Raw genomic sequence first — 22,005 nt, forward strand, 5'->3', positions numbered from 1 at the left:
GCTGGATTTCTATATTTCTTACAAAATATACATGCCCTGTGTGATGATCGAACTCACGACCTTCAGATTATGAGACTGACGCGCTACCTACTGCGCTAACAAGGCAACTTGCGCCATGGGTTGTTATAGTCTTCTGGGATACCTGCATATAGTGAACGTTTGTTCTAAAATAAAATGAAATGGGTGTATATTCCAAACAAGCTTTATAGCCTTCTCACACATTTGGGGCACCTATTCTAGTGCAGTTAATTAGTGTCATACTACTTGTTAAAAACAAAAAAAATAGACAGCAGAATAGACACAGGGACTTAGAAATCAGGAGGCTGAAATTATCCAAAGACGATCCCCAAGACACATTTTGATGCTGAGCTTCTCTTTCATCCCAATTAGAATGGGTTGCAGAGTGGGAAAAATTCATACTTGCGAAACAAGGAATATTCTTCAAACAAAGTGTCCCATCCTCTAACTTGTCTAGATATGATTTCATGAAATTTTGCCAATATATGGTCCTGTCCTGAAGGGATTGTTGCTCAAGGAAACTGTTTGATTGGTGTGAACACATGCTGGATTTCTCTATTCCTTACAAAATATACATGCCCTGTGTGAGGATCGAACTCACGACCTTCAGATTATGAGACTGATGCGCTACCTACTGCGCTAACAAGGCGACTTGCGCCATGGGTTTTTATAGTCTTCTGGGATACATGCATATAGTGAACGTTTGTTCTAAAATAAAATGAAGTGGGTGTATATTCCAAAGGAGGAGGTGGAGGCTGAAATTATCGAAAGGCGATCCCCAAGACACATTTTGATGCTGAGCTTCTCTTTCATCCCAATTAGAATTGGTTGCAGAGTGGCAAAAATTCATACTGGAGTAACAAGGAATATTCTTCACACAAAGTGTCCCATCCTCTAACTTGTCTAGATATGATTTCATGAAATTTTGCCAATATATGGTCCTGTCCTGAAGGGATTGTTGCTCAAGGAAACTGTTTGATTGGTGTGAACACATGCTGGATTTCTCTATTCCTTACAAAATATACATGTCCTGTGTGAGGATCGAACTCAGATCTTCAGATTATGAGACAGACGCGCTACCTACTGCGCTAACAAGGCAACTTACGCCATAGGGTTTTATAGTCTTCTGGGATACATGAATATAGTGAACGTTTGTTCTAAAATAAAATGAAATGGGTGTATATTCCAAACAAGCTTTATAGCCTTCTCACACATTTGGGGCACCTATTCTAGTGCAGTTAATTAGTGTCATACTACTTGTTACAAACAAAAAAAATAGACAGCAGAATAGACACAGGGACTTAGAAATCAGGAGGCTGAAATTATCCAAAGGCGATCCCCAAGACACATTTTGATGCTGAGCTTCTCTTTCATCCCAATTAGAATGGGTTGCAGAGTGGCAAAAAATCATACTGGAGTAACAAGGAATATTCTTCACACAAAGTGTCCCATCCTCTAACTTGTCTAGATATGATTTCATGGAATTTTGCCAATGTATGGTCCTGTCCTGAAGGGATTGTTGCTCAAGGAAACTGTTTTATTGGTGTGAACACATGCTGGATTTCTCTATTTCTTACAAAATATACATGCCCTGTGTGAGGATCGAACTCACGACCTTCAGATTATGAGACTGACGCGCTACCTACTGCGCTAACAAGGCGACTTGCGCCATGGGTTTTTATAGTCTTCTGGGATACATGCATATAGTGAACGTTTGTTCTAAAATAAAATGAAGTGGGTGTATATTCCAAAGGAGGAGGTGGAGGCTGAAATTATCGAAAGGCGATCCCCAAGACACATTTTGATGCTGAGCTTCTCTTTCATCCCAATTAGAATTGGTTGCAGAGTGGCAAAAATTCATACTGGAGTAACAAGGAATATTCTTCACACAAAGTGTCCCATCCTCTAACTTGTCTAGATATGATTTCATGAAATTTTGCCAATATATGGTCCTGTCCTGAAGGGATTGTTGCTCAAGGAAACTGTTTGATTGGTGTGAACACATGCTGGATTTCTCTATTCCTTACAAAATATACATGTCCTGTGTGAGGATCGAACTCAGATCTTCAGATTATGAGACAGACGCGCTACCTACTGCGCTAACAAGGCAACTTACGCCATAGGGTTTTATAGTCTTCTGGGATACATGAATATAGTGAACGTTTGTTCTAAAATAAAATGAAATGGGTGTATATTCCAAACAAGCTTTATAGCCTTCTCACAAATTTGGGGCACCTATTCTAGTGCAGTTAATTAGTGTCATACTACTTGTTACAAACAAAAAAAATAGACAGCAGAATAGACACAGGGACTTAGAAATCAGGAGGCTGAAATTATCCAAAGGCGATCCCCAAGACACATTTTGATGCTGAGCTTCTCTTTCATCCCAATTAGAATGGGTTGCAGAGTGGCAAAAAATCATACTTGAGTAACAAGGAATATTCTTCACACAAAGTGTCCCATCCTCTAACTTGTCTAGATATGATTTCATGAAATTTTGCCAATATATGGTCCTGTCCTGAAGGGATTGTTGCTCAAGGAAACTGTTTGATTGGTGTGAACACATGCTGGGTTTCTCTATTTCTTACAAAATATACATGCCCTGTGTGAGGATCGAACTCACGACCTTCAGATTATGAGACTAACGCGCTACCTACTGCGCTAACAAGGCGACTTGCGCCATGGGTTTTTATAGTCTTCTGGGATACATGCATATAGTGAACGTTTGTTCTAAAATAAAATGAAGTGGGTGTATATTCCAAAGGAGGAGGTGGAGGCTGAAATTATCGAAAGGCGATCCCCAAGACACATTTTGATGCTGAGCTTCTCTTTCATCCCAATTAGAATTGGTTGCAGAGTGGCAAAAATTCATACTGGAGTAACAATAAATATTCTTCACACAAAGTGTCCCATCCTCTAACTTGTCTAGATATGATTTCATGAAATTTTGCCAATATATGGTCCTGTCCTGAAGGGATTGTTGCTCAAGGAAACTGTTTGATTGGTGTGAACACATGCTGGATTTCTCTATTCCTTACAAAATATACATGCCCTGTGTGAGGATCGAACTCACGACCTTCAGATTATGAGACTGACGCGCTACCTACTGCGCTAACAAGGCAACTTACACCAGGGTTTTTATAGTCTTCTGGGATACATGAATATAGTGAACGTTTGTTCTAAAATAAAATGAAATGGGTGTATATTCCAAACAAGCTTTATAGCCTTCTCACACATTTGGAGCTTCTCTTTCATCCCAATTAGAATGGGTTGCAGAGTGGCAAAAATTCATACTTGCGAAACAAGGAATATTCTTCAAACAAAGTGTCCCATCCTCTAACTTGTCTAGATATGATTTCATGGAATTTTGCCAATGTATGGTCCTGTCCTGAAGGGATTGTTGCTCAAGGAAACTGTTTGATTGGTGTGAACACATGCTGGATTTCTCTATTTCTTACAAAATATACATGCCCTGTGTGAGGATCGAACTCACGACCTTCAGATTATGAGACTGACGCGCTACCTACTGCGCTAACAAGGCGACTTGCGCCATGGGTTTTTATAGTCTTCTGGGATACATGCATATAGTGAACGTTTGTTCTAAAATAAAATGAAATGGGTGTATATTCCAAAGGAGGAGGTGGAGGCTGAAATTATCGAAAGGCGATCCCCAAGACACATTTTGATGCTGAGCTTCTCTTTCATCCCAATTAGAATGGGTTGCAGAGTGGCAAAAATTCATACTGGAGTAACAAGGAATATTCTTCACACAAAGTGTCCCATCCTCTAACTTGTCTAGATATGATTTCATGAAATTTTGCCAATATATGGTCCTGTCCTGAAGGGATTGTTGCTCAAGGAAACTGTTTGATTGGTGTGAACACATGCTGGATTTCTCTATTCCTTACAAAATATACATGCCCTGTGTGAGGATCGAACTCACGACCTTCAGATTATGAGACTGACGCGCTACCTACTGCGCTAACAAGGCAACTTACGCCATGGGTTTTTATAGTCTTCTGGGATACATGAATATAGTGAACGTTTGTTCTAAAATAAAATGAAATGGGTGTATATTCCAAACAAGCTTTAAAGCCTTCTCACACATTTGGGGCACCTATTCTAGTGCAGTTAATTAGTGTCATACTACTTGTTACAAACAAAAAAAATAGACAGCAGAATAGACACAGGGACTTAGAAATCAGGAGGCTGAAATTATCCAAAGGCGATCCCCAAGACACATTTTGATGCTGATCTTCTCTTTCATCCCAATTAGAATGGGTTGCAGAGTGGCAAAAATTCATACTTGCGAAACAAGGAATATTCTTCAAACAAAGTGTCCCATCCTCTAACTTGTCTAGATATGATTTCATGGAATTTTACCAATGTATGGTCCTGTCCTGAAGGGATTGATGCTCAAGGAAACTGTTTTATTGGTGTGAACACATGCTGGATTTCTCTATTTCTTACAAAATATAAATGCCCTGTGTGAGGATCGAACTCACGACCTTCAGATTATGAGACTGACGCGCTACCTACTGCGCTAACAAGGCGACTTGCGCCATGGGTTTTTATAGTCTTCTGGGATACATGCATATAGTGAACGTTTGTTCTAAAATAAAATGAAATTGGTGTATATTCCAAAGGAGGAGGTGGAGGCTGAAATTATCGAAAGGCGATCCCCAAGACACATTTTGATGCTGAGCTTCTCTTTCATCCCAATTAGAATGGGTTGCAGAGTGGCAAAAATTCATACTGGAGTAACAAGGAATATTCTTCACACAAAGTGTCCCATCCTCTAACTTGTCTAGATATGATTTCATGAAATTTTGCCAATATATGGTCCTGTCCTGAAGGGATTGTTGCTCAAGGAAACTGTTTGATTGGTGTGAACACATGCTGGATTTCTCTATTCCTTACAAAATATACATGCCCTGTGTGAGGATCGAACTCACGACCTTCAGATTATGAGACTGACGCGCTACCTACTGCGCTAACAAGGCAACTTACGCCATGGGTTTTTATAGTCTTCTGGGATACATAAATATAGTGAACGTTTGTTCTAAAATAAAATGGGTGTATATTCCAAACAAGCTTTATAGCCTTCTCACACATTTGGGGCACCTATTCTAGTGCAGTTAATTAGTGTCATACTACTTATTACAAACAAAAAAAATAGACAGCAGAATAGACACAGGGACTTAGAAATCAGGAGGCTGAAATTATCCAAAGGCGATCCCCAAGACACATTTTGATGCTGAGCTTCTCTTTCATCCCAATTAGAATGGGTTGCAGAGTGGCAAAAATTCATACTTGCGAAACAAGGAATATTCTTCAAACAAAGTGTCCCATCCTCTAACTTGTCTAGATATGATTTCATGAAATTTTGCCAATATATGGTCCTGTCCTGAAGGGATTGTTGCTCAAGGAAACTGTTTGATTGGTGTGAACACATGCTGGATTTCTCTATTCCTTACAAAATATACATGCCCTGTGTGAGGATCGAACTCACGACCTTCAGATTATGAGACTGACGCGCTACCTACTGCGCTAACAAGGCAACTTACGCCATGGGTTTTTATAGTCTTCTGGGATACATGAATATAGTGAACGTTTGTTCTAAAATAAAATGAAATGGGTGTATATTCCAAACAAGCTTTATAGCCTTCTCACACATTTGGGGCACCTATTCTAGTGCAGTTAATTAGTGTCATACTACTTGTTACAAACAAAAAAAATAGACAGCAGAATAGACACAGGGACTTAGAAATCAGGAGGCTGAAATTATCTAAAGGCGATCCCCAAGACACATTTTGATGCTGAGCTTCTCTTTCATCCCAATTAGAATGGGTTGCAGAGTGGCAAAAATTCATACTTGCGAAACAATGAATATTCTTCAAACAAAGTGTCCCATCCTCTAACTTGTCTAGATATGATTTCATGGAATTTTGCCAATATATGGTCCTGTCCTGAAGGGATTGTTGCGCAAGGAAACTGTTTGATTGGTGTGAACACATGCTGGATTTCTCTATTCCTTACAAAATATACATGCCCTGTGTGAGGATCGAACTCACGACCTTCAGATTATGAGACTGACGCACTACCTACTGCGCTAACAAGGCAACTTGCGCCATGGGTTTTTATAGTCTTCTGGGATACATACATATAGTGAACGTTTGTTCTAAAATAAAATGAAATGGGTGTATATTCCAAAGGAGGAGGTGGAGGCTGAAATTATCGAAAGACGATCCCCAAGACACATTTTGATGCTGAGCTTCTCTTTCATCCCAATTAGAATTGGTTGCAGAGTGGCAAAAATTCATACTGGAGTAACAAGGAATATTCTTCACACAAAGTGTCCCATCCTCTAACTTGTCTAGATATGATTTCATGAAATTTTGCCAATATATGGTCCTGTCCTGAAGGGATTGTTGCTCAAGGAAACTGTTTGATTGGTGTGAACACATGCTGGATTTCTCTATTCCTTACAAAATATACATGTCCTGTGTGAGGATCGAACTCAGATCTTCAAATTATGAGACAGACGCGCTACCTACTGCGCTAACAAGGCAACTTACGCCATAGGGTTTTATAGTCTTCTGGGATACATGAATATAGTGAACGTTTGTTCTAAAATAAAATGAAATGGGTGTATATTCCAAACAAGCTTTATAGCCTTCTCACAAATTTGGGGCACCTATTCTAGTGCAGTTAATTAGTGTCATACTACTTGTTACAAACAAAAAAAATAGACAGCAGAATAGACACAGGGACTTAGAAATCAGGAGGCTGAAATTATCCAAAGGCGATCCCCAAGACACATTTTGATGCTGAGCTTCTCTTTCATCCCAATTAGAATGGGTTGCAGAGTGGCAAAAAATCATACTTGAGTAACAAGGAATATTCTTCACACAAAGTGTCCCATCCTCTAACTTGTCTAGATATGATTTCATGAAATTTTGCCAATATATGGTCCTGTCCTGAAGGGATTGTTGCTCAAGGAAACTGTTTGATTGGTGTGAACACATGCTGGGTTTCTCTATTTCTTACAAAATATACATGCCCTGTGTGAGGATCGAACTCACGACCTTCAGATTATGAGACTAACGCGCTACCTACTGCGCTAACAAGGCGACTTGCGCCATGGGTTTTTATAGTCTTCTGGGATACATGCATATAGTGAACGTTTGTTCTAAAATAAAATGAAGTGGGTGTATATTCCAAAGGAGGAGGTGGAGGCTGAAATTATCGAAAGGCGATCCCCAAGACACATTTTGATGCTGAGCTTCTCTTTCATCCCAATTAGAATTGGTTGCAGAGTGGCAAAAATTCATACTGGAGTAACAATAAATATTCTTCACACAAAGTGTCCCATCCTCTAACTTGTCTAGATATGATTTCATGAAATTTTGCCAATATATGGTCCTGTCCTGAAGGGATTGTTGCTCAAGGAAACTGTTTGATTGGTGTGAACACATGCTGGATTTCTCTATTCCTTACAAAATATACATGCCCTGTGTGAGGATCGAACTCACGACCTTCAGATTATGAGACTGACGCGCTACCTACTGCGCTAACAAGGCAACTTACACCAGGGTTTTTATAGTCTTCTGGGATACATGAATATAGTGAACGTTTGTTCTAAAATAAAATGAAATGGGTGTATATTCCAAACAAGCTTTATAGCCTTCTCACACATTTGGAGCTTCTCTTTCATCCCAATTAGAATGGGTTGCAGAGTGGCAAAAATTCATACTTGCGAAACAAGGAATATTCTTCAAACAAAGTGTCCCATCCTCTAACTTGTCTAGATATGATTTCATGGAATTTTGCCAATGTATGGTCCTGTCCTGAAGGGATTGTTGCTCAAGGAAACTGTTTGATTGGTGTGAACACATGCTGGATTTCTCTATTTCTTACAAAATATACATGCCCTGTGTGAGGATCGAACTCACGACCTTCAGATTATGAGACTGACGCGCTACCTACTGCGCTAACAAGGCGACTTGCGCCATGGGTTTTTATAGTCTTCTGGGATACATGCATATAGTGAACGTTTGTTCTAAAATAAAATGAAATGGGTGTATATTCCAAAGGAGGAGGTGGAGGCTGAAATTATCGAAAGGCGATCCCCAAGACACATTTTGATGCTGAGCTTCTCTTTCATCCCAATTAGAATGGGTTGCAGAGTGGCAAAAATTCATACTGGAGTAACAAGGAATATTCTTCACACAAAGTGTCCCATCCTCTAACTTGTCTAGATATGATTTCATGAAATTTTGCCAATATATGGTCCTGTCCTGAAGGGATTGTTGCTCAAGGAAACTGTTTGATTGGTGTGAACACATGCTGGATTTCTCTATTCCTTACAAAATATACATGCCCTGTGTGAGGATCGAACTCACGACCTTCAGATTATGAGACTGACGCGCTACCTACTGCGCTAACAAGGCAACTTACGCCATGGGTTTTTATAGTCTTCTGGGATACATGAATATAGTGAACGTTTGTTCTAAAATAAAATGAAATGGGTGTATATTCCAAACAAGCTTTAAAGCCTTCTCACACATTTGGGGCACCTATTCTAGTGCAGTTAATTAGTGTCATACTACTTGTTACAAACAAAAAAAATAGACAGCAGAATAGACACAGGGACTTAGAAATCAGGAGGCTGAAATTATCCAAAGGCGATCCCCAAGACACATTTTGATGCTGATCTTCTCTTTCATCCCAATTAGAATGGGTTGCAGAGTGGCAAAAATTCATACTTGCGAAACAAGGAATATTCTTCAAACAAAGTGTCCCATCCTCTAACTTGTCTAGATATGATTTCATGGAATTTTACCAATGTATGGTCCTGTCCTGAAGGGATTGATGCTCAAGGAAACTGTTTTATTGGTGTGAACACATGCTGGATTTCTCTATTTCTTACAAAATATAAATGCCCTGTGTGAGGATCGAACTCACGACCTTCAGATTATGAGACTGACGCGCTACCTACTGCGCTAACAAGGCGACTTGCGCCATGGGTTTTTATAGTCTTCTGGGATACATGCATATAGTGAACGTTTGTTCTAAAATAAAATGAAATTGGTGTATATTCCAAAGGAGGAGGTGGAGGCTGAAATTATCGAAAGGCGATCCCCAAGACACATTTTGATGCTGAGCTTCTCTTTCATCCCAATTAGAATGGGTTGCAGAGTGGCAAAAATTCATACTGGAGTAACAAGGAATATTCTTCACACAAAGTGTCCCATCCTCTAACTTGTCTAGATATGATTTCATGAAATTTTGCCAATATATGGTCCTGTCCTGAAGGGATTGTTGCTCAAGGAAACTGTTTGATTGGTGTGAACACATGCTGGATTTCTCTATTCCTTACAAAATATACATGCCCTGTGTGAGGATCGAACTCACGACCTTCAGATTATGAGACTGACGCGCTACCTACTGCGCTAACAAGGCAACTTACGCCATGGGTTTTTATAGTCTTCTGGGATACATAAATATAGTGAACGTTTGTTCTAAAATAAAATGGGTGTATATTCCAAACAAGCTTTATAGCCTTCTCACACATTTGGGGCACCTATTCTAGTGCAGTTAATTAGTGTCATACTACTTATTACAAACAAAAAAAATAGACAGCAGAATAGACACAGGGACTTAGAAATCAGGAGGCTGAAATTATCCAAAGGCGATCCCCAAGACACATTTTGATGCTGAGCTTCTCTTTCATCCCAATTAGAATGGGTTGCAGAGTGGCAAAAATTCATACTTGCGAAACAAGGAATATTCTTCAAACAAAGTGTCCCATCCTCTAACTTGTCTAGATATGATTTCATGAAATTTTGCCAATATATGGTCCTGTCCTGAAGGGATTGTTGCTCAAGGAAACTGTTTGATTGGTGTGAACACATGCTGGATTTCTCTATTCCTTACAAAATATACATGCCCTGTGTGAGGATCGAACTCACGACCTTCAGATTATGAGACTGACGCGCTACCTACTGCGCTAACAAGGCAACTTACGCCATGGGTTTTTATAGTCTTCTGGGATACATGAATATAGTGAACGTTTGTTCTAAAATAAAATGAAATGGGTGTATATTCCAAACAAGCTTTATAGCCTTCTCACACATTTGGGGCACCTATTCTAGTGCAGTTAATTAGTGTCATACTACTTGTTACAAACAAAAAAAATAGACAGCAGAATAGACACAGGGACTTAGAAATCAGGAGGCTGAAATTATCTAAAGGCGATCCCCAAGACACATTTTGATGCTGAGCTTCTCTTTCATCCCAATTAGAATGGGTTGCAGAGTGGCAAAAATTCATACTTGCGAAACAATGAATATTCTTCAAACAAAGTGTCCCATCCTCTAACTTGTCTAGATATGATTTCATGGAATTTTGCCAATATATGGTCCTGTCCTGAAGGGATTGTTGCGCAAGGAAACTGTTTGATTGGTGTGAACACATGCTGGATTTCTCTATTCCTTACAAAATATACATGCCCTGTGTGAGGATCGAACTCACGACCTTCAGATTATGAGACTGACGCACTACCTACTGCGCTAACAAGGCAACTTGCGCCATGGGTTTTTATAGTCTTCTGGGATACATACATATAGTGAACGTTTGTTCTAAAATAAAATGAAATGGGTGTATATTCCAAAGGAGGAGGTGGAGGCTGAAATTATCGAAAGACGATCCCCAAGACACATTTTGATGCTGAGCTTCTCTTTCATCCCAATTAGAATGGGTTGCAGAGTGGCAAAAATTCATACTGGAGTAACAAGGAATATTCTTCACACAAAGTGTCCCATCCTCTAACTTGTCTAGATATGATTTCATGAAATTTTGCCAATATATGGTCCTGTCCTGAAGGGATTGTTGCTCAAGGAAACTGTTTGATTGGTGTGAACACATGCTGGATTTCTCTATTCCTTACAAAATATACATGCCCTGTGTGAGGATCGAACTCACGACCTTCAGATTATGAGACTGACGCGCTACCTACTACGCTAACAAGGCAACTTACGCCATGGGTTTTTATAGTCTTCTGGGATACATGAATATAGTGAACGTTTGTTCTAAAATAAAATGAAATGGGTGTATATTCCAAACAAGCTTTATAGCCTTCTCACACATTTGGGGAACCTATTCTAGTGCAGTTAATTAGTGTCATACTACTTGTTACAAACAAAAAAAATAGACAGCAGAATAGACACAGGGACTTAGAAATCAGGAGGCTGAAATTATCCAAAGGCGATCCCCAAGACACATTTTGATGCTGAGCTTCTCTTTCATCCCAATTAGAATGGGTTGCAGAGTGGCAAAAATTCAAACTTGCGAAACAAGGAATATTCTTCAAACAAAGTGTCCCATCCTCTAACTTGTCTAGATATGATTTCATGAAATTTTGCCAATATATGGTCCTGTCCTGAAGGGATTGTTGCTCAAGGAAACTGTTTGATTGGTGTGAACACATGCTGGGTTTCTCTATTTCTTACAAAATATACAAGCCCTGTGTGAGGATCGAACTCACGACCTTCAGATTATGAGACTGACGCGCTACCTACTGCGCTAACAAGGCAACTTGCGCCATGGGTTTTTATAGTCTTCTGGGATACATGCATATAGTGAACGTTTGTTCTAAAATAAAATGAAATGGGTGTATATTCCAAAGGAGGAGGTGGAGGCTGAAATTATCGAAAGGCGATCCCCAAGACACATTTTGATGCTGAGCTTCTCTTTCATCCCAATTAGAATGGGTTGCAGAGTGGCAAAAATTCATACTGGAGTAACAATAAATATTCTTCACACAAAGTGTCCCATCCTCTAACTTGTCTAGATATGATTTCATGAAATTTTGCCAATATATGGTCCTGTCCTGAAGGGATTGTTGCTCAAGGAAACTGTTTGATTGGTGTGAACACATGCTGGATTTCTCTATTCCTTACAAAATATACATGCCCTGTGTGAGGATCGAACTCACGACCTTCAGATTATGAGACTGACGCGCTACCTACTGCGCTAACAAGGCAACTTACACCAGGGTTTTTATAGTCTTCTGGGATACATGAATATAGTGAACGTTTGTTCTAAAATAAAATGAAATGGGTGTATATTCCAAACAAGCTTTATAGCCTTCTCACACATTTGGAGCTTCTCTTTCATCCCAATTAGAATGGGTTGCAGAGTGGCAAAAATTCATACTTGCGAAACAAGGAATATTCTTCAAACAAAGTGTCCCATCCTCTAACTTGTCTAGATATGATTTCATGGAATTTTGCCAATGTATGGTCCTGTCCTGAAGGGATTGTTGCTCAAGGAAACTGTTTGATTGGTGTGAACACATGCTGGATTTCTCTATTTCTTACAAAATATACATGCCCTGTGTGAGGATCGAACTCACGACCTTCAGATTATGAGACTGACGCGCTACCTACTGCGCTAACAAGGCGACTTGCGCCATGGGTTTTTATAGTCTTCTGGGATACATGCATATAGTGAACGTTTGTTCTAAAATAAAATGAAATGGGTGTATATTCCAAAGGAGGAGGTGGAGGCTGAAATTATCGAAAGGCGATCCCCAAGACACATTTTGATGCTGAGCTTCTCTTTCATCCCAATTAGAATGGGTTGCAGAGTGGCAAAAATTCATACTGGAGTAACAAGGAATATTCTTCACACAAAGTGTCCCATCCTCTAACTTGTCTAGATATGATTTCATGAAATTTTGCCAATATATGGTCCTGTCCTGAAGGGATTGTTGCTCAAGGAAACTGTTTGATTGGTGTGAACACATGCTGGATTTCTCTATTCCTTACAAAATATACATGCCCTGTGTGAGGATCGAACTCACGACCTTCAGATTATGAGACTGACGCGCTACCTACTGCGCTAACAAGGCAACTTACGCCATGGGTTTTTATAGTCTTCTGGGATACATGAATATAGTGAACGTTTGTTCTAAAATAAAATGAAATGGTTGTATATTCCAAACAAGCTTTAAAGCCTTCTCACACATTTGGGGCACCTATTCTAGTGCAGTTAATTAGTGTCATACTACTTGTTACAAACAAAAAAAATAGACAGCAGAATAGACACAGGGACTTAGAAATCAGGAGGCTGAAATTATCCAAAGGCGATCCCCAAGACACATTTTGATGCTGATCTTCTCTTTCATCCCAATTAGAATGGGTTGCAGAGTGGCAAAAATTCATACTTGCGAAACAAGGAATATTCTTCAAACAAAGTGTCCCATCCTCTAACTTGTCTAGATATGATTTCATGGAATTTTACCAATGTATGGTCCTGTCCTGAAGGGATTGATGCTCAAGGAAACTGTTTTATTGGTGTGAACACATGCTGGATTTCTCTATTTCTTACAAAATATAAATGCCCTGTGTGAGGATCGAACTCACGACCTTCAGATTATGAGACTGACGCGCTACCTACTGCGCTAACAAGGCGACTTGCGCCATGGGTTTTTATAGTCTTCTGGGATACATGCATATAGTGAACGTTTGTTCTAAAATAAAATGAAATGGGTGTATATTCCAAAGGAGGAGGTGGAGGCTGAAATTATCGAAAGGCGATCCCCAAGACACATTTTGATGCTGAGCTTCTCTTTCATCCCAATTAGAATGGGTTGCAGAGTGGCAAAAATTCATACTGGAGTAACAAGGAATATTCTTCACACAAAGTGTCCCATCCTCTAACTTGTCTAGATATGATTTCATGAAATTTTGCCAATATATGGTCCTGTCCTGAAGGGATTGTTGCTCAAGGAAACTGTTTGATTGGTGTGAACACATGCTGGATTTCTCTATTCCTTACAAAATATACATGCCCTGTGTGAGGATCGAACTCACGACCTTCAGATTATGAGACTGACGCGCTACCTACTGCGCTAACAAGGCAACTTACGCCATGGGTTTTTATAGTCTTCTGGGATACATAAATATAGTGAACGTTTGTTCTAAAATAAAATGGGTGTATATTCCAAACAAGCTTTATAGCCTTCTCACACATTTGGGGCACCTATTCTAGTGCAGTTAATTAGTGTCATACTACTTATTACAAACAAAAAAAATAGACAGCAGAATAGACACAGGGACTTAGAAATCAGGAGGCTGAAATTATCCAAAGGCGATCCCCAAGACACATTTTGATGCTGAGCTTCTCTTTCATCCCAATTAGAATGGGTTGCAGAGTGGCAAAAATTCATACTTGCGAAACAAGGAATATTCTTCAAACAAAGTGTCCCATCCTCTAACTTGTCTAGATATGATTTCATGAAATTTTGCCAATATATGGTCCTGTCCTGAAGGGATTGTTGCTCAAGGAAACTGTTTGATTGGTGTGAACACATGCTGGATTTCTCTATTCCTTACAAAATATACATGCCCTGTGTGAGGATCGAACTCACGACCTTCAGATTATGAGACTGACGCGCTACCTACTGCGCTAACAAGGCAACTTACGCCATGGGTTTTTATAGTCTTCTGGGATACATGAATATAGTGAACGTTTGTTCTAAAATAAAATGAAATGGGTGTATATTCCAAACAAGCTTTATAGCCTTCTCACACATTTGGGGCACCTATTCTAGTGCAGTTAATTAGTGTCATACTACTTGTTACAAACAAAAAAAATAGACAGCAGAATAGACACAGGGACTTAGAAATCAGGAGGCTGAAATTATCTAAAGGCGATCCCCAAGACACATTTTGATGCTGAGCTTCTCTTTCATCCCAATTAGAATGGGTTGCAGAGTGGCAAAAATTCATACTTGCGAAACAAGGAATATTCTTCAAACAAAGTGTCCCATCCTCTAACTTGTCTAGATATGATTTCATGGAATTTTGCCAATATATGGTCCTGTCCTGAAGGGATTGTTGCGCAAGGAAACTGTTTGATTGGTGTGAACACATGCTGGATTTCTCTATTCCTTACAAAATATACATGCCCTGTGTGAGGATCGAACTCACGACCTTCAGATTATGAGACTGACGCACTACCTACTGCGCTAACAAGGCAACTTGCGCCATGGGTTTTTATAGTCTTCTGGGATACATACATATAGTGAACGTTTGTTCTAAAATAAAATGAAATGGGTGTATATTCCAAAGGAGGAGGTGGAGGCTGAAATTATCGAAAGACGATCCCCAAGACACATTTTGATGCTGAGCTTCTCTTTCATCCCAATTAGAATGGGTTGCAGAGTGGCAAAAATTCATACTGGAGTAACAAGGAATATTCTTCACACAAAGTGTCCCATCCTCTAACTTGTCTAGATATGATTTCATGAAATTTTGCCAATATATGGTCCTGTCCTGAAGGGATTGTTGCTCAAGGAAACTGTTTGATTGGTGTGAACACATGCTGGATTTCTCTATTCCTTACAAAATATACATGCCCTGTGTGAGGATCGAACTCACGACCTTCAGATTATGAGACTGACGCGCTACCTACTACGCTAACAAGGCAACTTACGCCATGGGTTTTTATAGTCTTCTGGGATACATGAATATAGTGAACGTTTGTTCTAAAATAAAATGAAATGGGTGTATATTCCAAACAAGCTTTATAGCCTTCTCACACATTTGGGGAACCTATTCTAGTGCAGTTAATTAGTGTCATACTACTTGTTACAAACAAAAAAAATAGACAGCAGAATAGACACAGGGACTTAGAAATCAGGAGGCTGAAATTATCCAAAGGCGATCCCCAAGACACATTTTGATGCTGAGCTTCTCTTTCATCCCAATTAGAATGGGTTGCAGAGTGGCAAAAATTCAAACTTGCGAAACAAGGAATATTCTTCAAACAAAGTGTCCCATCCTCTAACTTGTCTAGATATGATTTCATGAAATTTTGCCAATATATGGTCCTGTCCTGAAGGGATTGTTGCTCAAGGAAACTGTTTGATTGGTGTGAACACATGCTGGATTTCTCTATTCCTTACAAAATATACATGCCCTGTGTGAGGATCGAACTCACGACCTTCAGATTATGAGACTGACGCGCTACCTACTGCGCTAACAAGGCAACTTACGCCATGGGTTTTTATAGTCTTCTGGGATACATGAATATAGTGAACGTTTGTTCTAAAATAAAATGAAATGGGTGTATATTCCAAACAAGCTTTATAGCCTTCTCACACATTTGGGGCACCTATTCTAGTGCAGTTAATTAGTGTCATACTACTTGTTACAAACAAAAAAAATAGACAGCAGAATAGACACAGGGACTTAGAAATCAGGAGGCTGAAGTTATCCAAAGGCAATCCCCAAGAAACATTTTGATGCTGAGCTTCTCTTTCATCCCAATTAGAATGGGTTGCAGAGTGGCAAAAATTCATACTTGCGAAACAAGGAATATTCTTCAAACAAAGTGTCCCATCCTCTAACTTGTCTAGATATGATTTCATGGAATTTTGCCAATGTATGGTCCTGTCCTGAAGGGATTGTTGCTCAAGGAAACTGTTTGATTGGGTTGAACACATGCTGGATTTCTCTATTTCTTACAAAATATACATGCCCTGTGTGAGGATCGAACTCACGACCTTCAGATTATGAGACTGACGCGCTACCTACTGCGCTAACAAGGCAACTTGCGCCATGGGTTTTTATAGTCTTCTGGGATACATGCATATAGTGAACGTTTGTTCTAAAATAAAATGAAATGGGTGTATATTCCAAAGGAGGAGGTGGAGGCTGAAATTATCGAAAGGCGATCCCCAAGACACATTTTGATGCTGAGCTTCTCTTTCATCCCAATTAGAATGGGTTGCAGAGTGGCAAAAATTCATACTGGAGTAACAAGGAATATTCTTCACACAAAGTGTCCCATCCTCTAACTTGTCTAGATATGATTTCATGAAATTTTGCCAATATATGGTCCTGTCCTGAAGGGATTGTTGCTCAAGGAAACTGTTTGATTGGTGTGAACACATGCTGGATTTCTCTATTCCTTACAAAATATACATGCCCTGTGTGAGGATCGAACTCACGACCTTCAGATTATGAGACTGACGCACTACCTACTGCGCTAACAAGGCAACTTACGCCATGGGATTTTATAGTCTTCTGGGATACATGAATATAGTGAACGTTTGTTCTAAAATAAAATGAAATGGGTGTATATTCCAAACAAGCTTTATAGCCTTCTCACACATTTGGGGCACCTATTCTAGTGCAGTTAATTAGTGTCATACTACTTGTTACAAACAAAAAAAATAGACAGCAGAATAGACACAGGGACTTAGAAATCAGGAGGCTGAAATTATCCAAAGGCGATCCCCAAGACACATTTTGATGCTGAGCTTCTCTTTCATCCCAATTAGAATGGGTTGCAGAGTGGCAAAAATTCATACTTGCGAAACAAGGAATATTCTTCACACAAAGTGTCCCATCCTCTAACTTGTCTAGATATGATTTCATGGAATTTTGCCGATATATGGTCCTGTCCTGAAGGGATTGTTGCTCAAGGAAACTGTTTGATTGGTGTGAACACATGCTGGATTTCTCTATTCCTTACGAAACATACATGCTCTGTGTGAGGATCGAACTCACGACCTTCAGATTATGAGACTGACGCGCTACCTACAGCGCTAACAAGGCAACTTACGCCATGAGTTTTTATAGTCTTCTGGGATACATGAATATAGTGAACGTTTGTTCTAAAATAAAATGAAACGGGTGTATATTCCAAAGGAGGAGGTGGAGGCTGAAATTATCAAGGCGAACCCCAAGACACATTTTGATGCTGAGCTTCTCTTTCATCCCAATTAGAATGGGTTGCAGAGTGGCAAAAATTCATACTTGCGAAACAAGGAATATTCTTCAAACAAAGTGTCCCATCCTCTAACTTGTCTAGATATGATTTCATGGAATTTTGCCAATGTATGGTCCTGTCCTGAAGGGATTGTTGCTCAAGGAAACTGTTTTATTGGTGTGAACACATGCTGGATTTCTCTATTTCTTACAAAATATACATGCCCTGTGTGAGGATCGAACTCACGACCTTCAGATTATGAGACTGACGCGCAACCTACTGCGCTAACAAGGCAACTTACGCCATGGGTTTTTATAGTCTTCTGGGATACATGAATATAGTGAACGTTTGTTCTAAAATAAAATGAAATGGGTGTATATTCCAAACAAGCTTTATAGCCTTCTCACACATTTGGGGAACCTATTCTAGTGCAGTTAATTAGTGTCATACTACTTGTTACAAACAAAAAAAATAGACAGCAGAATAGACACAGGGACTTAGAAATCAGGAGGCTGAAATTATCCAAAGGCGATCCCCAAGACACATTTTGATGCTGAGCTTCTCTTTCATCCCAATTAGAATGGGTTGCAGAGTGGCAAAAATTCATACTTGCGAAACAAGGAATATTCTTCACACAAAGTGTCCCATCCTCTAACTTGTCTAGATATGATTTCATGGAATTTTGCCGATATATGGTCCTGTCCTGAAGGGATTGTTGCTCAAGGAAACTGTTTGATTGGTGTGAACACATGCTGGATTTCTCTATTCCTTACGAAACATACATGCTCTGTGTGAGGATCGAACTCACGACCTTCAGATTATGAGACTGACGCGCTACCTACAGCGCTAACAAGGCAACTTACGCCATGAGTTTTTATAGTCTTCTGGGATACATGAATATAGTGAACGTTTGTTCTAAAATAAAATGAAACGGGTGTATATTCCAAAGGAGGAGGTGGAGGCTGAAATTATCAAGGCGAACCCCAAGACACATTTTGATGCTGAGCTTCTCTTTCATCCCAATTAGAATGGGTTGCAGAGTGGCAAAAATTCATACTTGCGAAACAAGGAATATTCTTCAAACAAAGTGTCCCATCCTCTAACTTGTCTAGATATGATTTCATGGAATTTTGCCAATGTATGGTCCTGTCCTGAAGGGATTGTTGCTCAAGGAAACTGTTTTATTGGTGTGAACACATGCTGGATTTCTCTATTTCTTACAAAATATACATGCCCTGTGTGAGGATCGAACTCACGACCTTCAGATTATGAGACTGACGCGCTACCTACTGCGCTAACAAGGCAACTTACGCCATGGGTTTTTATAGTCTTCTGGGATACATGAATATAGTGAACGTTTGTTCTAAAATAAAATGAAATGGGTGTATATTCCAAACAAGCTTTATAGCCTTCTCACACATTTGGGGAACCTATTCTAGTGCAGTTAATTAGTGTCATACTACTTGTTACAAACAAAAAAAATAGACAGCAGAATAGACACAGGGACTTAGAAATCAGGAGGCTGAAATTATCCAAAGGCGATCCCCAAGACACATTTTGATGCTGAGCTTCTCTTTCATCCCAATTAGAATGGGTTGCAGAGTGGCAAAAATTCATACTTGCGAAACAAGGAATATTCTTCAAACAAAGTGTCCCATCCTCTAACTTGTCTAGATATGATTTCATGAAATTTTGCCAATATATGGTCCTGTCCTGAAGGGATTGTTGCTCAAGGAAACTGTTTGATTGGTGTGAACACATGCTGGATTTCTCTATTCCTTACAAAATATACATGCCCTGTGTGAGGATCGAACTCACGACCTTCAGATTATGAGACTGACGCGCTACCTACTGCGCTAACAAGGCAACTTACGCCATGGGTTTTTATAGTCTTCTGGGATACATGAATATAGTGAACGTTTGTTCTAAAATAAAATGAAATGGGTGTATATTCCAAACAAGCTTTATAGCCTTCTCACACATTTGGGGCACCTATTCTAGTGCAGTTAATTAGTGTCATACTACTTGTTACAAACAAAAAAAATAGACAGCAGAATAGACACAGGGACTTAGAAATCAGGAGGCTGAAATTATCCAAAGGCGATCCCCAAGACACATTTTGATGCTGAGCTTCTCTTTCATCCCAATTAGAATGGGTTGCAGAGTGGCAAAAATTCATACTTGCGAAACAAGGAATATTCTTCAAACAAAGTGTCCCATCCTCTAACTTGTCTAGATATGATTTCATGGAATTTTGCCAATATATGGTCCTGTCCTGAAGGGATTGTTGCGCAAGGAAACTGTTTGATTGGTGTGAACACATGCTGGATTTCTCTATTCCTTACAAAATATACATGCCCTGTGTGAGGATCGAACTCACGACCTTCAGATTATGAGACTGACGCACTACCTACTGCGCTAACAAGGCAACTTGAGCCATGGGTTTTTATAGTCTTCTGGGATACATGCATATAGTGAACGTTTGTTCTAAAATAAAATGAAATGGGTGTATATTCCAAAGGAGGAGGTGGAGGCTGAAATTATCGAAAGGCGATCCCCAAGACACATTTTGATGCTGAGCTTCTCTTTCATCCCAATTAGAATGGGTTGCAGAGTGGCAAAAATTCATACTGGAGTAACAAGGAATATTCTTCACACAAAGTGTCCCATCCTCTAACTTGTCTAGATATGATTTCATGAAATTTTGCCAATATATGGTCCTGTCCTGAAGGGATTGTTGCTCAAGGAAACTGTTTGATTGGTGTGAACACATGCTGGATTTCTCTATTCCTTACAAAATATACATGCCCTGTGTGAGGATCGAACTCACGACCTTCAGATTATGAGACTGACGCGCTACCTACTGCGCTAACAAGGCAACTTACGCCATGGGTTTTTATAGTCTTCTGGGATACATGAATATAGTGAACGTTTGTTCTAAAATAAAATGAAATGGGTGTATATTCCAAACAAGCTTTATAGCCTTCTCACACATTTGGGGAACCTATTCTAGTGCAGTTAATTAGTGTCATACTACTTGTTACAAACAAAAAAAATAGACAGCAGAATAGACACAGGGACTTAGAAATCAGGAGGCTGAAATTATCCAAAGGCGATCCCCAAGACACATTTTGATGCTGAGCTTCTCTTTCATCCCAATTAGAATGGGTTGCAGAGTGGCAAAAATTCATACTTGCGAAACAAGGAATATTCTTCAAACAAAGTGTCCCATCCTCTAACTTGTCTAGATATGATTTCATGAAATTTTGCCAATATATGGTCCTGTCCTGAAGGGATTGTTGCTCAAGGAAACTGTTTGATTGGTGTGAACACATGCTGGATTTCTCTATTCCTTACAAAATATACATGCCCTGTGTGAGGATCGAACTCACGACCTTCAGATTATGAGACTGACGCGCTACCTACTGCGCTAACAAGGCAACTTACGCCATGGGTTTTTATAGTCTTCTGGGATACATGAATATAGTGAACGTTTGTTCTAAAATAAAATGAAATGGGTGTATATTCCAAACAAGCTTTATAGCCTTCTCACACATTTGGGGAACCTATTCTAGTGCAGTTAATTAGTGTCATACTACTTGTTACAAACAAAAAAAATAGACAGCAGAATAGACACAGGGACTTAGAAATCAGGAGGCTGAAATTATCCAAAGGCGATCCCCAAGACACATTTTGATGCTGAGCTTCTCTTTCATCCCAATTAGAATGGGTTGCAGAGTGGCAAAAATTCATACTTGCGAAACAAGGAATATTCTTCAAACAAAGTGTCCCATCCTCTAACTTGTCTAGATATGATTTCATGAAATTTTGCCAATATATGGTCCTGTCCTGAAGGGATTGTTGCTCAAGGAAACTGTTTGATTGGTGTGAACACATGCTGGATTTCTCTATTCCTTACAAAATATACATGCCCTGTGTGAGGATCGAACTCACGACCTTCAGATTATGAGACTGACGCGCTACCTACTGCGCTAACAAGGCAACTTACGCCATGGGTTTTTATAGTCTTCTGGGATACATGAATATAGTGAACGTTTGTTCTAAAATAAAATGAAATGGGTGTATATTCCAAACAAGCTTTATAGCCTTCTCACACATTTGGGGCACCTATTCTAGTGCAGTTAATTAGTGTCATACTACTTGTTACAAACAAAAAAAATAGACAGCAGAATAGACACA

General features: G+C 39.5%; 26 non-coding genes across 26 annotated transcripts; all 26 read right to left on the reverse strand.

Annotated features, from left to right (window-relative positions):
• Positions 1-1,605: 1,605 nt before the first annotated feature.
• On the reverse strand, positions 1,606-1,678 carry TRNAM-CAU (transfer RNA methionine (anticodon CAU)). The gene has a single exon. It is a non-coding gene; the product is annotated as a tRNA-Met (tRNA).
• Positions 1,679-3,066: 1,388 nt separating this feature from the next.
• TRNAM-CAU (transfer RNA methionine (anticodon CAU)) lies at positions 3,067-3,139 on the reverse strand. The gene has a single exon. It is a non-coding gene; the product is annotated as a tRNA-Met (tRNA).
• Positions 3,140-3,486: 347 nt separating this feature from the next.
• TRNAM-CAU (transfer RNA methionine (anticodon CAU)) lies at positions 3,487-3,559 on the reverse strand. Its single transcript has one exon. It is a non-coding gene; the product is annotated as a tRNA-Met (tRNA).
• A 377-nt stretch (positions 3,560-3,936) lies between these two features.
• TRNAM-CAU (transfer RNA methionine (anticodon CAU)) lies at positions 3,937-4,009 on the reverse strand. Its single transcript has one exon. It is a non-coding gene; the product is annotated as a tRNA-Met (tRNA).
• A 489-nt stretch (positions 4,010-4,498) lies between these two features.
• Positions 4,499-4,571, reverse strand: TRNAM-CAU (transfer RNA methionine (anticodon CAU)). Its single transcript has one exon. It is a non-coding gene; the product is annotated as a tRNA-Met (tRNA).
• A 377-nt stretch (positions 4,572-4,948) lies between these two features.
• Positions 4,949-5,021, reverse strand: TRNAM-CAU (transfer RNA methionine (anticodon CAU)). The gene has a single exon. It is a non-coding gene; the product is annotated as a tRNA-Met (tRNA).
• A 484-nt stretch (positions 5,022-5,505) lies between these two features.
• TRNAM-CAU (transfer RNA methionine (anticodon CAU)) lies at positions 5,506-5,578 on the reverse strand. Its single transcript has one exon. It is a non-coding gene; the product is annotated as a tRNA-Met (tRNA).
• A 1,950-nt stretch (positions 5,579-7,528) lies between these two features.
• Positions 7,529-7,601, reverse strand: TRNAM-CAU (transfer RNA methionine (anticodon CAU)). Its single transcript has one exon. It is a non-coding gene; the product is annotated as a tRNA-Met (tRNA).
• A 347-nt stretch (positions 7,602-7,948) lies between these two features.
• Positions 7,949-8,021, reverse strand: TRNAM-CAU (transfer RNA methionine (anticodon CAU)). Its single transcript has one exon. It is a non-coding gene; the product is annotated as a tRNA-Met (tRNA).
• Positions 8,022-8,398: 377 nt separating this feature from the next.
• Positions 8,399-8,471, reverse strand: TRNAM-CAU (transfer RNA methionine (anticodon CAU)). Its single transcript has one exon. It is a non-coding gene; the product is annotated as a tRNA-Met (tRNA).
• A 489-nt stretch (positions 8,472-8,960) lies between these two features.
• On the reverse strand, positions 8,961-9,033 carry TRNAM-CAU (transfer RNA methionine (anticodon CAU)). Its single transcript has one exon. It is a non-coding gene; the product is annotated as a tRNA-Met (tRNA).
• A 377-nt stretch (positions 9,034-9,410) lies between these two features.
• Positions 9,411-9,483, reverse strand: TRNAM-CAU (transfer RNA methionine (anticodon CAU)). Its single transcript has one exon. It is a non-coding gene; the product is annotated as a tRNA-Met (tRNA).
• A 484-nt stretch (positions 9,484-9,967) lies between these two features.
• On the reverse strand, positions 9,968-10,040 carry TRNAM-CAU (transfer RNA methionine (anticodon CAU)). The gene has a single exon. It is a non-coding gene; the product is annotated as a tRNA-Met (tRNA).
• Positions 10,041-11,991: 1,951 nt separating this feature from the next.
• Positions 11,992-12,064, reverse strand: TRNAM-CAU (transfer RNA methionine (anticodon CAU)). The gene has a single exon. It is a non-coding gene; the product is annotated as a tRNA-Met (tRNA).
• Positions 12,065-12,411: 347 nt separating this feature from the next.
• Positions 12,412-12,484, reverse strand: TRNAM-CAU (transfer RNA methionine (anticodon CAU)). Its single transcript has one exon. It is a non-coding gene; the product is annotated as a tRNA-Met (tRNA).
• A 377-nt stretch (positions 12,485-12,861) lies between these two features.
• TRNAM-CAU (transfer RNA methionine (anticodon CAU)) lies at positions 12,862-12,934 on the reverse strand. Its single transcript has one exon. It is a non-coding gene; the product is annotated as a tRNA-Met (tRNA).
• Positions 12,935-13,423: 489 nt separating this feature from the next.
• Positions 13,424-13,496, reverse strand: TRNAM-CAU (transfer RNA methionine (anticodon CAU)). The gene has a single exon. It is a non-coding gene; the product is annotated as a tRNA-Met (tRNA).
• A 377-nt stretch (positions 13,497-13,873) lies between these two features.
• TRNAM-CAU (transfer RNA methionine (anticodon CAU)) lies at positions 13,874-13,946 on the reverse strand. The gene has a single exon. It is a non-coding gene; the product is annotated as a tRNA-Met (tRNA).
• A 484-nt stretch (positions 13,947-14,430) lies between these two features.
• TRNAM-CAU (transfer RNA methionine (anticodon CAU)) lies at positions 14,431-14,503 on the reverse strand. The gene has a single exon. It is a non-coding gene; the product is annotated as a tRNA-Met (tRNA).
• Positions 14,504-16,004: 1,501 nt separating this feature from the next.
• Positions 16,005-16,077, reverse strand: TRNAM-CAU (transfer RNA methionine (anticodon CAU)). The gene has a single exon. It is a non-coding gene; the product is annotated as a tRNA-Met (tRNA).
• Positions 16,078-16,566: 489 nt separating this feature from the next.
• Positions 16,567-16,639, reverse strand: TRNAM-CAU (transfer RNA methionine (anticodon CAU)). Its single transcript has one exon. It is a non-coding gene; the product is annotated as a tRNA-Met (tRNA).
• A 2,397-nt stretch (positions 16,640-19,036) lies between these two features.
• Positions 19,037-19,109, reverse strand: TRNAM-CAU (transfer RNA methionine (anticodon CAU)). Its single transcript has one exon. It is a non-coding gene; the product is annotated as a tRNA-Met (tRNA).
• A 489-nt stretch (positions 19,110-19,598) lies between these two features.
• Positions 19,599-19,671, reverse strand: TRNAM-CAU (transfer RNA methionine (anticodon CAU)). Its single transcript has one exon. It is a non-coding gene; the product is annotated as a tRNA-Met (tRNA).
• Positions 19,672-20,610: 939 nt separating this feature from the next.
• Positions 20,611-20,683, reverse strand: TRNAM-CAU (transfer RNA methionine (anticodon CAU)). Its single transcript has one exon. It is a non-coding gene; the product is annotated as a tRNA-Met (tRNA).
• Positions 20,684-21,172: 489 nt separating this feature from the next.
• On the reverse strand, positions 21,173-21,245 carry TRNAM-CAU (transfer RNA methionine (anticodon CAU)). Its single transcript has one exon. It is a non-coding gene; the product is annotated as a tRNA-Met (tRNA).
• A 489-nt stretch (positions 21,246-21,734) lies between these two features.
• On the reverse strand, positions 21,735-21,807 carry TRNAM-CAU (transfer RNA methionine (anticodon CAU)). Its single transcript has one exon. It is a non-coding gene; the product is annotated as a tRNA-Met (tRNA).
• Positions 21,808-22,005: the final 198 nt, after the last annotated feature.

Source organism: Pelobates fuscus, chromosome 3 (genome assembly GCF_036172605.1).
Source record: "Pelobates fuscus isolate aPelFus1 chromosome 3, aPelFus1.pri, whole genome shotgun sequence".
Taxonomy (NCBI): domain Eukaryota; kingdom Metazoa; phylum Chordata; class Amphibia; order Anura; family Pelobatidae; genus Pelobates; species Pelobates fuscus.